This window comes from Canis lupus, chromosome X (assembly GCF_011100685.1).
Source record: "Canis lupus familiaris isolate Mischka breed German Shepherd chromosome X, alternate assembly UU_Cfam_GSD_1.0, whole genome shotgun sequence".
NCBI classification, from domain to species: Eukaryota; Metazoa; Chordata; class Mammalia; order Carnivora; family Canidae; genus Canis; species Canis lupus.
The window spans coordinates 104932916-104949315 of record NC_049260.1 but is presented as its reverse complement, the minus strand read 5'-3'; the positions used below and the strand labels follow the sequence as shown (position 1 = coordinate 104949315).

General features: G+C 40.6%; 1 long non-coding RNA gene across 1 annotated transcript; it reads right to left on the bottom strand.

Moving 5' to 3' along the window:
• Nucleotides 1-240: 240 nt before the first annotated feature.
• On the bottom strand, nt 241-14767 carry LOC111094882. Its single transcript, XR_005386012.1, has 3 exons — nt 14718-14767; nt 6094-6178; nt 241-545 (listed from the first exon to the last, which is right to left on the bottom strand). It is a non-coding gene; the product is annotated as an uncharacterized LOC111094882 (long non-coding RNA).
• Nucleotides 14768-16400: the final 1633 nt, after the last annotated feature.

Sequence of the window (16400 nt, the reverse complement as noted above, 5' to 3'; positions counted from 1 at the left end):
CACTGTGATGTCACCAAACCCACATTTGGAAAGAGATGTTCCCAACTGGCTCTCCCAAGCTGGTAGGAGCCAGTTCTAGTACACTGCTGTGATATATCTCACATACCAAATGAATGAATGCATGAATGACAATAAGGACACATGGATGTTTCTGTAACTAACGATCCATATTCTTTTTTTTTAATTTTTATTTATTTATGATAATAATCACAGAGAGGGAGAGGCAGAGACACAGGCAGAGGGAGAAGCAGGCTCCATGCACCGGGAGCCCGACGTGGGATTCGATCCCGGGTCTCCAGGATTGCGCCCTGGGCCAAAGGCAGGCGCTAAACCGCTGCGCCACCCAGGGATCCCAATGATCCATATTCTAAACAGCTATCTTTATGAATAACTCTATTCATATTCCTGGGAAACATTTCTTCATTTCTTGGCCTATTTTCTGATCCAACAATGGTAACAACAGCAAAATATGGTTGAATATTGTGAAGATTTCTGGGTTGTATAGCTGCTGATGTCAGAGATGGAGTCCAGAGGGGATTTGAGTGCTAAGGTTAAAAAAAGACAAATTAATTCATAAAATCCTCATTTTCTGATAACATAACCACAATAGATTCTTGCATAGCAAATTGTTTCCTTGCTTTCACCTTATGGTTCTGAATGCATTCACATATTAGCATTGGATTTACAACAGTTGTACTTGGTGACTGAGGGACATTTTGCAATAGTAAATAATTCATATCACTCTTAAATTTGTGTCTATGTAGGTCTAGATAAAATGCGTATAGGATGATTCCAATGAGCATTGAATACTAAAATTGCAGATAGTATTATTTCTATAAACATTTGTAGTTAGATTGAATCAAATGACAATTCAGGTCTAATAAAATAATTTACATATTATTGAATTATTAATTATTATTATTGAATTGATTTAACTTAAAATTTTAGTATTATTTGTCTTTTATAGTTTGCCTTTTAAAACATTTTGAATACCTTAGAAAAATAAGTTTTTTGAAAGCATGAAAATATTTTAAATAATTTGAACAGGTATTTTATTTTTTTAATTAAGATGTGTTTAAATTTTATATATTTCATACAATTACATTTTCTGTTTTAATCCTTTGGCAGGGGTTGGCAAACTATGGCCCACAGGCAAGCTGCCTATTTTTGTAAATAAAGTTTTTTAAAAAAGATTTTATTTATTTATTTGAGAGAGAAGGACAGAGCATGAGTGGAGGGGGTGAACGGAGAGGGAGAGAGAGAAGCAGACTCCTTGCTGAGCAGGGAGACCAACATGGGGCTCTATCCTAGGACCCTGAGATCATGAGCTGAGCTGAAGTCAGACGCTTAACCTACTAAGCCACCCAGGCACCCTAATAAGATTTTATTGCAACAGAACCACACCCCTTCTTTTTTTCTTTTTAAAAAATATTGTCTGTCAGAGCATCGGGCTCTAATGGCAGTTGAGTAGTTAAGATAGACCTTAGAGTCTGCAAAGTCTCACATTTTTATTATCTGGCCATTAATAGAAAAATTTTGCTGACCCCTACATTTTTTTAAGTTTTATTTTTATTTACCTAATCTCTACACCCCACATGGGGCTAGAACTCATGACCCCGAAATCAAGAGTTGCGTGCTCTTCTGATTGAGCCAGCCAGGCTTCCCTGCTGACTCCTGCTTTAGATCATAACTGACAATTCTACAAGTTATATGAAGGATCTTGATTATTTATTTTTTTAAGGATCTTGATTATAACATATAATACAAACAGGAATTTCACTGGAATAAAGGCAAGAAAAAGAAATTTTATGGAATAAATACAAGATAAATTCTCAGTTATATATATCCTTAAGTTATGATTTATCTAAATATTGTTGGCCTATCAAAAGAATAACCAGGGGCTCTTGGCTGGCTCAGTTGGTAGAGCTTGCAACTCCTGATCTCAGAGTCATGAGTTCGAGCCCTACCTTGGGAGTGGAGCCTACTTAAAAAAAGAAGAATATCCAGACATGCACAATCATAATTAAATTTAGTTGTTGATATTTTACTGGCTTTCAAAAGTATAAAAATCACTTCATACATATTCATTGATTTTGTTGTTATAAAAGTATAGTTGTCAAAGTAGGAGATGGAACATAGAACATAGAATATATTTTAATAATTTGTTGCCTTGACTTACAATTTTTAATTATTAGTTGTATGGTATATGGACCTCTGTTAGTACTCTTGCTCTGAGCCCCTCAAATGTTAGGGGGTGCATGGAGAGGCTTAGTGAGTGTGTCAACAATTAGTTGTCAGGAGCCAGTTTTTAGTCTATTGGGGTCTTGTGCTCTGAGCAGTCTCTGAGAAATTTTGCCAATGCCTAATGAGTATAGCAGAGCCTACCTATCTGCAGCCACCACAGGGCACTGGCACAGAACTTGGTAGAGCACCTGCTATCGACTCGTGTCCTCTCAAAATTCAGATATTGTGGCCCTAACCTCCATTTTGACTGTATTTAGAAACAGGGCTTTCAGGAGGTTAAGAGATTAAGTGAGGTTGTAAGGATGGGGTCCTAATCTTGTGGGACTATGGCCTTGTAAGAGAAGAAAGATCTCTCTCTCTCTCTCTCTCCATCCCTCCCTGCCTCCCTCTCTTCTCCCCATCTCCTGCCTTGTAACGACACAGTGAGAAGGTAGCTATCTGCATGATAGGAAGAGAGCTCTCAACAGAAACCAATCTTGCCAGACCCTTGATCTCGAACTTTCCAACCTTCAGAACTCTGAGAAAATAAATTTCTGTCGTTTAAGCTCCCCACCTTTTGCCGGTGTTGTGTTGTTAGCAGCAGCCAGAGAGGACTACTGTGCATCTGAGGCTGAGATCCATGCATGCATGCACTCACACATGCCACTGGAGCCGAGCCCTGAGGGGAAGACTTGAAGAGGAGAGAAGCCTGAGGAGGGAGAGCCTGTACAGCATGGCTATTAGCACACTTGGTGAGTGGGGGAAGGTTGCATCTAGAGGTGGAAGGGAGGGGCTGACACTGAGCCTCTGCTACTTCTAGGCTTTGTCTACGCTCTCTAGTTCTCTCTCAAATTGGCAATGTGTGTAGCCTCCAGAGTGAGGAGTAGATTGTGGCCTTAGTCTATCGATTGTCCCACAGCCCGTCAAATAAATGTTATTGTATTATTAACTCCTTTTCTTCTTCATGTCCATGCCACCCCTCCAGGATGTCAGGTATCTGAGCAGAGAAAGGAAAACGAGATTCCTCCACAGCAAGTTTGTTGACCAGAAGATAAAAAGAGAATCCTTGCAGGAGCCCAGATCCAGCTTTTTCCTTGAGGGACAACGGCTGGGAAGAAATGATAGATGGGCCTACAGGTGACAAACACATCGGCTTCTCATTAGTCCCCTTTGGGAGGCTGGGAGCTCCTGGCTTGCCATCAGGACATATCTACCCAGCAGCCATTTGCTGCCTAGAAGTAAGATGAGTATGTTTGATTAATTTCAAAGTAGGAGGAGAGAGAAGTGATGGAGTCTATGTGGATTTGTGGTTGTGGTGGAAGGAAACTAGGTCAGAATCTTGGTAGGGAGACCTTAGTTCCCTGACAGGAGAAGTATGGCTGGGGGTGGGGGCAGCACAGGGAGTCATTGCTTTCTTTGAGCAGAGTCTCTCAAAGACTCATCTTTCCAACCACAGGTTGACCTGTCTGCAGTTAAAACCGTGAGAAGAAGACACTAAAGTATTCCATGTGAAATCAAGACCATGATACCCATAAGACAGGGCAGCCACATAACCACAATGAACAATGAGATACCATTAAACATTAGGATGGCTATAATTAGATAAATGAAATAAACGGAAAATAACAAGTGTTGGCAAGGATGTGGCAAAACTGTACTGCCAGCATGAATATAAACTGGTTAGCTGCTCTGGAAAGCAGTCTGGTGGTTCCTCAAAAAGTTAAAATTAGAATTACTGGGCAGCTCAGGTGGCTCAGTGGTTTAGCGCCGCCTTCAGTCCAGGGCGTGACCCTGGAGACCCAGGATCAAGTTCCACATCAGGCTCCCTGCATGGAGCCTGCTTCTCCCTCTGCCTGTGTCTCTGCCTCTCTCTCTCTCTCTCTCTGTCTCTCATGAATAAATAAATAAAATCTTAAAAAAAGGAAGTTATTCTGCATTCACCCCTCCCCCAGTCTTCGGCAACCACCATGTTACTTTCTGTCTGTCAAATTTGCCTATGCTAGATATTTTACATATGTGGAATCATATAATATCTGTCCTATTGTGTCTGGCTTATTTCACTCAGCATGTTTCCAAGGTTCGTCCACATTGTAGCATGGACAGTACTTCGTTCCTTTTTAATGATACCATAGTATTCCATTGTATGGACAGACCACATTTTGTTTATCCATTCATTTGTTGATGGACACTTGAGTTGTGTCTACCTTTTGGCTATTGTGAGTAATGTTGCCATGAACATGGGTGTGCAAGTTCGAGTCTCTGCTTTCAATTCTCTTAGGTAGATACCTCAGAGTGGAGTGGCCCACATAGCAACTCTACTTTAAACCTTTTAAAGAACCACCATTTTACATTCTCACCAGCAACATAGGAGGGGTCTAAGAGATGACTTCGATTAGTCCTAGGAGGAGAGAGGACACTACCAAGGTCACTGGCTGGTACTTATTCTTGAGCCAGTTCCCCTTGTGTCTCTCTTTTTACTTTTAAAAATCGTGTTGAGAAATCAATCCCCTCCTCTTTTTAAACTGTCTCACCATGGAAGTTCCACATTGGAAGTCTCAATCCCTAAAAGAGTTTTAGGGAATCCCGTGGCAATAGAAGGCTGTTCAGCACCTCCTGGGATCCTGTCTCATAACTCCACTTGCCCTCAAGGAAAGGGAGGGCGCTATCCTGGTATTTAGCCTTTAGCCCAGCTTCCTTTTGGCACTGGCATCATGAGCATCTGAATGAGTAATCTCCCAAAGGCCTGGAGCAAAGCCTTCCCAGCCAAGCAGCCAGGCAACCTGAGACAGTACCTCCTCCTGCCTTCTGGCCTCCTAATATGCTTTGCATTAAAATACCCATTTTGGCTTTGCCTTTGAGTCAGTTCTCAGGGGAGCAATAAAAGATGAGCCATTAACATATGGCCCATGGAAATGTTGAAGATGGAGAAATGATAATTCATTCAATTTAGGCCTTTTCGGCACTTTTCCCACACACCAGCATTGCCTGCAGTGGTAAGTGTCCTAATCCCATCCCTCTCTGGGTCTCAGTTTCCCTGTCTACTAAAACAAGCAGAGAATCTCCAAGAAGCACTTGCAACTCTAAATATCACATGATTCACATTCAGGCAGAGCCTGGCTCTAACAAACTCCGGGCATCCACTCTGTGTGGCAGAATGGTAGGCAATACTTTGGGAGATATTTTCTTTCCCGGGTGAAATGGTATAAAATCAATTTCTTTTATAATGATACCAGTCTCAAACCCTCCAAAATAGAGCTCCACCCTTGGAACTGTTGTAGGATAAGGTTTTATTTGCAGAATTTTAGTGTGACCTTTTCTGAAGCAGAACAATTGTGTTGGGGGGTGGGGTGGGGGAGTGGTAAATGGGGGTGGGAAATGCTGGATTGTGATTAACCAGATAATGAACCCTGTCTGCTTTTAATCAGCCCCTTCCTGTTCTCCCAGACCTCTAAACTTTTAATATTAATGGAAACAGATTTGAATTCTGGAAAGAGCTATTCTGGAAAATAATTGGATATTTACTAGGTGAAAAGTGAAATTGTGCAGGCATTTCATAGGGTTTGGTATTTGACAGGTGCCATTTTTCTTTCCAATGTCTTGCATACCTCTGTTTTATAAACCAATATGGATAGTGGCATAAAAAGATTACAGGTTTACATGGTGGTGAGGCCTGGGAATATGTTCAAGGGGTTGGGGGTTGGTAGGCAAAGAGAGAGAGAGAACTTCAACTGGGGACAAAGCTGAAGTGCCAGAATTAGTATGGCAGAATTATTTGAAGGCAAAGAATGACAGGTCTTTAAAAGAAATAGAGCTGAGTTCATAAATGGGGATTACACCCAGAGAGACAGAGATGTTACCTACGGAACTTACCTATGGAAGTCTGACTCCATCTAGGAAAGCAAATGACTCTCTTGGTTTCCAAAAGGGATTTGTAGTTAGATGAGGTAGGAAGGCACTGGAAGGAAGTGGGGAGATTTTATTGAAATAAAGGGCAGACCTCTCCAGGGTTTTAGGCAAGCAGAACAAACTATAGGCAGATCTACTAGGAAGGGAAGAAGGGCTGCCCCGGTGGGTTGACTCAGCCTGCTTGGGTTCTTTGCCTTGAGGCCCTCTCATTTCAACTGTTAATGCTATGAGCACCATTACCCCCACACGTTCCTCCTTTAACAGTCTGGCCCTAGTGTGAACAAAGCACTTCTTTAAAGAATTCCTCTAGATGTAGTTGGACCAGGCAGATACATTTGCGAATTATTTTGCTCTACATGAAGGAGAGAACCCAAAGGAATGCTTTATAGAGAGTATAAGCAAGCTTCCTACATAGATATTTTCCTGATGCTGCCATAATTTACTTGTAGTCTCAGATAACTGGGACTTAACCAGACTCTTAGCTGCTTTTTGGCCCTACTAGCTCCCTGATAGTCTCCACAGGATGGCCACCATCTTATTTCCCACATGGAGAGTGGGAGCACCTGGTCATCTTTTCCTTCCTGGGCTTGTTTTCACAGCCCTATTTTTTTCTCTCTCAAATTGCCAGTTCTGGTTTTCAAGCTGTAGGATGCTCCTTATTTTCCATCGATTGGCAGGATGAGGTGTATTTTTTTTTAAGATTTTATTTATTTATTTATTTATTTATTTATGACACACAGAGAGAGGCAGAGACACAAGCAGAGGGAGAAGCAGGCTCCATGCAGGGAGCCCGACGTGGGACCCCGGGTCTCCAGGATCACGCCCTGAGCTGAAGGCGACGCTAAACCGCTGAGCCACCCAGGCTGCCCGAGGTGTATCTTTCATCTGTGAGTGCAATGTTGGTCACAGGTGAGGCTGGACGGTGGAGTCTGGATGGCTCAGTGCACATTGCGCCACTGCTTGGAGAACAATGAAGCCTCACACCTACCGACTAAGTAGCATGTTTAGGTTTTAAGGGAGACAGAATTACTTTGCAGGACTTTATTCATGTCCTTTAGGGAGGATACTCTAGGAGCATTAGGGGAGTATCCCAATCATATAAAAGGCTTTCTTCTCTGAAGGGGTCTTGGATGGCCATATGTGTCATTCCATCTTTTCAAATACTTTTAGGTGGTTAGTTGGAGCAAGAGATAAAATGTTTTATCTTCTGCAAATTCATGAAGAATATGGTGCACTTTCAGCTTATCCTGGAAACTTGATCTTTTAGACCAATATTTTGCAGATGTGGAAACTGAGGCTGCTATAGAGGAAAGAACTTGCTAAAGTCACTCAGTAAATCACCAACAGAGCTAGGACTAGCCTCCAGGCTGCTTGAGCACCAGGGCAGTGCACTGCCAAGTAACAAACTTTGGAGAACCAAATTAAGGCAATAGAATTAAGCTATTGGCTTAACACAGAGATCAAACCCAGGACCAAGGACATTAAAATATTGCTTTCTAATCTATGGCTCTAAAGGGCCTCGATCAGTACAGGAACTCTGAGCAAGAAAAGCTCTCTTCATTCCCACCTCTTTCAGCCCTATCACCTAGTCTCCCCTGGTTATAGCCAAAAGATAGTCCCACCTGGAAATTTTCTATTGTTTTCTCCTCCAATTATTGCTTCCACTCCTCTAGCCTTATACCAACCAGACACTGTGTTTGTTCCATAAATTTCACAGAAGATATGCCTGGAGTGAGTTGGGCAGAGGGGTGGGGGGTTGGAAATACACTATCCAGAGAGACCTGATGTTGACCAGATCCCCTCCAAGGACCACCTTCCCTAGTCTACAACTCTTTCGCTCTGCCAAACCCCAGCTAAAGAAACCGCTGCCCATTTTGTAGTTGGAATAATAATACAGTTTATCTATGTGCCAATGATTCACTTTGTGGAACACCTATGGCATTTTTTTTTATTCAGATGACATTCACATAGCATGAAAGTAACCATTTTAAGTGAACAATTCAGTGGCATTTGGTACACCTGTGATGTGCAACCATCTTTATCTTGTTGCAGAACATTTTCATCACCCATTCCTCTCTTCCCCTGTCCCTGGCAACTACCAATCTTCATTCTTTCTCTATTGTTTACCTATTCTGGATATTTCATATAAATTGAATCATACAGTATGTGATCTTTGGTGTCTGGCTTCTTTCACTCAGCATAATGTCTCCAAAGTTTATCCAAGTGGTAGCATGGATCAATACTTCATTCATTTTTATGGCTGAATAATATTTCATCATCTGGATATTCTACAATGTGTTTATTCAATCATTGATTGATGGGTCTTTGAACTATTTACACCTTTTGGCTATTGTGAATAGTGCTGCTTATGAATATATGTGTACATGTATTTGTTTCAGTAGCTGTTTTCAATTATTTGGGGCATATTTATAGGAGTGAAATTTCTGGGTCATGTGGTAATTCTACATTTAACTTTTTGAGATACTGTATGGCAAATTTTTAATATCATTCTGTCTTTTTCTTACTGCTTCTCAAACTGCTCATCCATATTCTCTCACTCCACAGTTCGTAAATCTTCAGGGGATATTAACTGATTTTATTTTATTTTTTTAAGATTTATTTATTTATTTGAGAGAGAGTGGGGGTGGGCAGAGGGAGAGAGAGAGAGAACTAGAGAATCTCAAGCAGACTCCACACTGAGTGTAGGCCTGACATGGGGCTTGATCTCACAACCCTGAGATCATGACCTGAGATGAAATCAAAAGTCGGGTGCTTAACTGACTGAGCCACCCAAGCATCCCTTAACTGACTTTAAAATTAGTCTATTTAGTCTAAAATTAATCAAATATAACTTCTTAAGTAAGTTTTACTGCAAATTCATCATTAAATGCTTTAAAAAACCAAACAGGAAATTCTTTTTGGATTATATCCAGAGTTACCTACAGAAATTTTGCCCCATATAGTAGCCATTAGGCACATGTAACTATTGAGCATTTGAAACATGGCTAGTGGGATCCCTGGGTGGTGCAGCGGTTTGGCGCCTGCCTTTGGCCCAGGGCCCGATCCTGGAGACCAGGGATTGAATCCCACGTCGGGCTCCTGGTGCATGGAGCCTGCTTCTCCCTCTGCCTGTGTCTTTGCCTGCCTCTCTCTCTCTCTGTGACTATCATAAATAAATTAAAAAAAATTAAAAAACAAAAGAAACATGGCTAGTGAAACTGAAGAAATTAATTTTAAATTTCATTTTATTCTTATTTTTTATTTAAAATAAAATGTAAATAGCTACATGTGGCTAGTGCTACCATAATTATGGTACAGAATCCCCAATCTTCTTCAGCAGAAAAAAAACTTGAAGCTTATTCCCAAATAGTATGTATTCTTCACGTTACTGAAACATGATAGACATGTTTGAACACGATGAAAAATAAATTTACTTTTCTTTATAGATATCAAGCATATATACTCAGTGCTGGTAAATGTAGTGCGAAAATAATATTTTTAAAAACAGTGCTGGTGGTGGTGTAAATTTTTTTCAATGAACATTCATTTATGCCCATATTCATTTATTCGTAGTATTTAATAAATATTTTAGTTGAATGCGTATTATGTGCCAGGCACTGTGCTATGTGCCAAGGACACAGAGATGACCAAGACATGATCCCTCCCCTCAAAAATGCACAGTCAAGTAGTTTGGTAACTACAAAATAGCAGTATGATATAATGATAATGGTTTTCATTTTAAAAAAATACTTATTTATTTTAGAGAGAGTGCACAGGGGTGGGGGTGGAGGGTAGGGGCAGAAGGAGAGCATCCCAAACAGGCTCTCTGCTGAGTGTGGAGCCCAATGTGGGTTTTTTTTTAAAGATTTTATTTATTTATTCATGATAGTCACACAGAGAGAGACAGAGAGGCAGAGACACAGGCAGAGGGAGAAGCAGGCTCCATGCAGGGAGCCCGACGTGGGATTCGATCCCGGGTCTCCAGGATCACGCCCCGGGCCAAAGGCAGGCGCCAAACCGCTGCGCCACCCAGGGATCCCCCAATGTGGGGTTTGACATGGGGCTTCATCTCATGACCCATGAAATTAGGACCCATGAAATCATGACCTGAGCAGAAGCCAAGAGTCCAACACTTAACTGATTGAGCCACCCAGGCCCTCTGATAATGGTTTTCATTTTTTAAGCATTATGTCCATGTTATGAACTTCAATACTTTTTAATCCTTGCAATAATAGCCCTTTGAGTTAGGTATGATTATCCCCATTTTACAGACAAGGAGGCTGTGGCTTAGAGAAGTTAAAGAAGTTGACTAAGGATGCACTGTGAATGCTGTAACCGAGGTCTATACAAGATAACACGTCTTCCACAAATAAGGGAGTAAGTCACTATGTGTGGAGTGTAGGGAGGAGTGGAAGGATGGAAACAGGGCTGGATTTTGAAGGATGAGCAGGAGATATGCCTAACAATGATCCATTTGGTTCTATAGCTTTGAAATTCTTTAACATAATTGGCCTGGCAATTCCACTAAAGGGAATTTATCTCAAGGAAATATTCTGAAATAGGGGGAAAACCCTACATGAATGAGGGTGTTCATTTGTCTATTATTTATAATACTGAAGAGTTGGAAACAGCCTGCAGGTTTAACAACAGGGTAATGGGTAAATAAATTATGGTCCCACTACTTTATGGAATATTAATGCAACCTATTTTGAAAAAGTTGAAATGATAATTAAAAAGACTAAGTAGCAATACCAAAAATACATTATACGATGTCAAGTGATAAAAGCAAAATACCACATTGTATATTCACTACAAATGCAATTATGGAGAACATGATTACCTATGGACAGGGCTACAGAGGACCTCTCCATGCACACAAAGAGTGGCATTCCGGACATGGCACCCAGGGTAAGAGTTTAATTTTTTGTTATTTCCAATTTTTACATAATATTATTTTATCTTTTACTATAAAGTACGTGGAAATTGTAAAGGAGACATCTAACCTTTTTCCCTGGCTTTAATGTGACTTTTACTTGTTCCAAATAGTCATTTTCACCGGAAAATGTGAGATTCCTTTTAAAATGGATCAAATATGGAAAATATTGTGTGGTCCATTTTGTCTTAGCCAACTCAGAATTGGTCTCCAGGTAATGAAAGTAAGTTGAGAACTGTTTTCTTTGCACATGTTTGAGTGGTTTTGATTTCATTGTGATATGCGACAGAAATCACATTGCTGTCAAATATTGGCTGGTGTTTATGAGGCCATGGATTTGGAATAAGAGAACTCAGGAGAGACAGCCATTCCATTTTTAAAGTGTCTTTCTCCTGGGACCAAAGTCAAGCTCTGAGTGTATTTCTTTTTAATTTATGTGATGACATTAATATAAATCCAAGTCTTGATGTTCGTAATGGGCTGCTGTTGATTGACAAATGTGGAAGGGAAAAGGGGGTATTTATTTTTCTAAAGTTGTTGGGATGATACAATTTCAAGAATGCTGTCACCTTGGTACAATCTGGGGTAAGGCTTTGAGACACAATCCCATTTACTGTGGGGCTGTCTCAGGCCTGAGATAAGCAATAAAAGGTAGCATTTTTGTTCAAGGTTTATTTCTCATCAACAAAAAAGGTGGACTATTAGACTTGGCATGATGTAGAGGGCAAGGGTCACACAGACCAAGCTTCAAATCCTGGCACCCCTATTTGCTGGCTGTATGACCTTGAGCAAGTTACTTTACCTTTCTATATCTTAGTTTTTTCATCTGTAAAGTTGGACCAGTAATAAAGCCTACCTAATAGGTTTGTTTTCAATGTTAACTGAGACAATACATACTGCTTACAGTAGTTCCTGATACAGTAATACCTTAATAAGCTTAGTATCTGATACACTTAATAGTTAAGTGCTGGGGTGCCTAGCTGGCTGAGTTGGTGAAGCATGTGGCTCTTGATCTTGGGGCTGCAAGTTCGAGCCCCACACTGGGTGTAAAGATGACTTAAAAATAAAATCTAAATAAATAAATAAATAAATAAATAAATAAATAAATAAATAGTAAGTGCTATTATTAGCATGTACAAGATACCATGCTAAGTAATAGATTGTTTACTTGTCTTTTACCTCTATGAAATCATGCATTACTTGAAGATAGGAGCTATGTGTGATTTGTTCACCATTGCCAGCCCCAGTCCCTAGCACATGGTTTGGGACACAGTAGCTGCTCAAGAAATGCTTGCGGATATTCTGTATTCTTTTATGAGATGGTTGGTGAGCTGTAGCCACAAGATGAAGAGGAGAGACTCAGGAAAACAAAATCTAGTATACTTACAGGTGCCAAAGACAAAAGGCACATGCCCTCTCCCAGGGTCACAAGGGAGACACCAGGTGGTCAAGAGGCAGAAAAAGGAGCAAAGGGAAGGTTTAGGCTATGGCCTTCCTTGTGTTTTGGCAGGAAAGGCAAGGCGGGGCAAGGTGAACAGTTTCAGCTTCTTTGAATGATATCTGTGGGCTTTGGGCTACAGGGTGGTCATTAGCTGTCTGACACCTGGCCCTGGGATGATTAAGGCAGAGGACTATTGTCTCCTGGGGTGTAGGGGCCGGATAGAGGAGATATGACTTTGGATTGTTAGTTTGCATATCAAAGGCATGCTCCTAGCTAGGTCCTTGTCTATTTCTAAGAATTGGCTACTCCAGGAGGAGAGGTCTTTCCCTAGCCAGAAATGTTTTCTAAAATGTAAAAACATTATAATATGTAGACAATTAAAATATTTTTATTTTTAAACAGTGGAATGAATTTGATGATTGCCTACTGCTTTTTGGAAATACCAGGAACCTTCAGGAGCTTATAAGCATTGTGAGTAGGGACGGGAATGGGGCAGAGGGATGTGGCTAGGGGCAGGAATGGGGCAGGGGGATGTGGATAGGCATCTGGGGGTTTGAGGGAACAGGCACTCAATTTCAAACCAGAAAACCAGGACTTTTTTTTTTTAAAGTAAGCTCTAGACCCAATGTGTGCCTCCAACTCATGACCCTGAGATCAACTGTTGCATGTTCTACCAACAGAGCCAGCCAGACACCTCTGGGAAACTGTATTTTAAGTACTAGTTCTCCTTACTAGCTATGTAGCTTTTGGAATGCCATTTAATCTTTCTGACTCTCAGTTTTTTCAACTCTAAAATGGGAATAATAATAATTTAAAACCACACAAAATGTTATGAATTTATGTGACAAATGTATATGAATGTACTTTGTCAACTGAAAAGCAATACATATAACTAAAGAGGTGTTATTGTTTTAAATAGCAGCAGTGCAATGCTGGAAATGGTAAGTTTCAGATAGGTGGACCTTACTCTCTCTGAAGGATATAGCAGCTCTGAAAACAGAAAAGACCACAGACCCAGGGTTAGTTAGATTTACTATCATTATATTGGCTTGTCAGTTAAAAGATGATATTCATTATTCTTCACCCTTTAGGGATAGAGGATAAGGCCCAGGAAATTATTTGCATTTTATCACGTCTAATTTCTGCTTATTTTGTTTCTAAGATTGAAGTAATTGATGGGGAACTCCTGAGATGGACAAGTTTTCCTTCTGCTTCAATAATGAAAAGTATCAAAGACAATTTGCAACGGTGGTATTGAAATAAAAGTTTGGAGTTTTATTATTTTATTATTTATTAAAACTTTTATTTAAAAGTTTTTATTATGTTCACTTTCAAGTCCCTCCTCTTGTCCTCAGCCTCCCAAACAACTCTTCAAATTGTTTTAACCCACGAGCTGTGGTGGTAGTACCAAACTAATTTACCTGGAGAATGGGAGGGGAAAGCAGATGTGTAGATAGGCACAGAGAGGTTCTAATGTTGATTTGGTTACTGGGCAAAGGAAAAGCCAAAAGAAAAAGATATACATACTGTCAGGGAGCAAGAATTCCTGTCCCTTCAAAGGTCTTTCTAGCTGGACTAAGAAACAAATTGACATGGGACAGATTAACAGAAAATAAAATTTAATAGGCAGATATATGGGGAATCCACATAGACACGGAAATTCCAAAGGCAGTTGGGCAAAAGAGGTCTACACGTCATCCTGAACTAAGGAGAAGAAGGTAGGGCTCCAGGATTGCAGAGGAAAAGAATGAATTTCACAGGACAATAAGAAGAGCAGATATTGCTAGTTAGATGTTTGCTCTGCCATCCAGATGGGTCACTCACATAAAATGAATCTCTGCTAATAACCCTTATCCTGGGAAAGATCCCCAATTTAGATTTTTCTGTGCGGTTAAGGGAAGACAAAGGTTTCCCTCAAGCCAGCAGGATCTCAAGTGTTTTCAGTTCAAAGTAATCTGTAGAGGCTGCTTTCAGGTAACAGGCTTGAGCAGTGGAAACCTGAGTGAGGTAGAATGGCCCACAGTGTCCACCAGGCTGAATGCACACAGGCCCATTAGTCAACCCACCTCAAAATAGCCATAGGCCCTAGCTGACCAATGGGCTGCTGAGAACCAGGTACAGGTACCAAAAAAGGAAATACCATAGTTCCCATACCTCATCATGCCCCCACCCAAATACACCCCCCACCACTGCCTCCTGGCAGTCTTTTCTTACCATCCTGCCCTTTGCTCCATTGCAGTATATCCAATAAAGTTCTATTTCCTTTGTTCTGTCTTGGGTAAATTCTTTTGCTGCCTGTGGCAACAATCACCCCGCATAATCTACATGCAAAGTAGCACATTCTTGGGGGGTCTGTCCTGATCCCCTACAATATTTATGTATCTATGTGGTATATTCTTTCTTAAGTAAATGCTTCACATCTTCAAATCCACTTGGTGATCTGCCATTGCTATTGGAATCACTAGTTTGGTGCTTTCTGTTTAGTCCAAGAAGAGTAGATCTAATGATTCCCCAGTACCTAGCACCACAGACTTTTAAGCTGCTGCAGAAACCTTTTTTCTGATATGTTCAGAAAAGAAAACAATGCTATGGTAAAATATAGATAGATTTCTGCTTTGAGCATAATAACAGAAACTGTTTGATAAAGTGGGGCAGGAAAAATAATTTTCCCTCTACCTTTCTCGGTTCTTGGCTGAGACACCCACTCCACCTCACCCCACCCATAATAAAAGGCAGACTGACAGGAGAAAAAATATTTAAAAACATATGTATGTCCTATACACATGAGAGAGACCCAGGAAATTGCAGTAACTCTCTGAAATGGCTGAAGCTATCACCTTAAAAAACATCTCCAACTAAAGACAAAAAAGATGTTGGGATGGGGAGTCAGTTATGGGAAGTGACCAGAAAAAGCACAGTAAACAAGAGTACTTTTGTTACACAGAATTAGGTTCATGACTTCTCCATTGACAACAGTTTCTAGAGATTTAGGGTCCTCTTCCTCTTCCTGGTACAGCCAGGGAGACACCCTGACATATGGAGATTTCCCTTATAAATGTATCTTCCATTTGTTTTTCAGAGCATCATCTGTGCCTATTTTTCTTTAAAAATAATCAGCTCATTTTCTCATGTGCTTGTTGGCCATGTCTATGTCTTCCTCTGTGAGATTTATGTTCATGTCTTTTGCCCATTTCATGATTGGATTGTTTGTTTCTTTGCTGTTGAGTTTAATAAGTTCTTTATAGATCTTGGAAACTAGCCCTTTATCTGATACGTCATTTGCAAATATCTTCTCCCATTCTGTAGGTTGTCTTTTAGTTTTGTTGACTGTATCCTTGCCATCAGGGAAATACAAATCAAAACCACAATGAGATACCACCTCATACCAGTGAGAATGGGGAAAATTAACAAGGTAGGAAACTACAAATGTTGGAGAGGATGCGGAGAAAAGGGAACCCTCTTGCACTGTTGGTGGGAATGTGAAATGGTGCAGCCACTCTGGAAAACTGTGTGGAGGTTCCTCAAACAGTTAAAAATAGATCCGCCCTACGGCCCAGCAATTGCACTGCTGGGGATTTACCCCAAAGATACAGATGCAGTGAAATGCCGGGACACCTGCACCCCGATGTTTCTAGCAGCAATGTCCACAATAGCCAAACTGTGGAAGGAGCCTCGGTGTCCATCGAAAGATGAATGGATAAAGAAGTTGTGGTTTATGTATACGATGGAATATTACTCAGCCATTAGAAACGACAAATACCCATCATTTGCTTCGATGTGGATGGAACTGGAGGGTATTATGCTGAGTGAAATAAGTCAATCGGAGAAGGACAAACATTATATGGTCTCATTAATTTGGAGAATATAAATAATAGTGAAAGGGAATAAAGGGGAAAG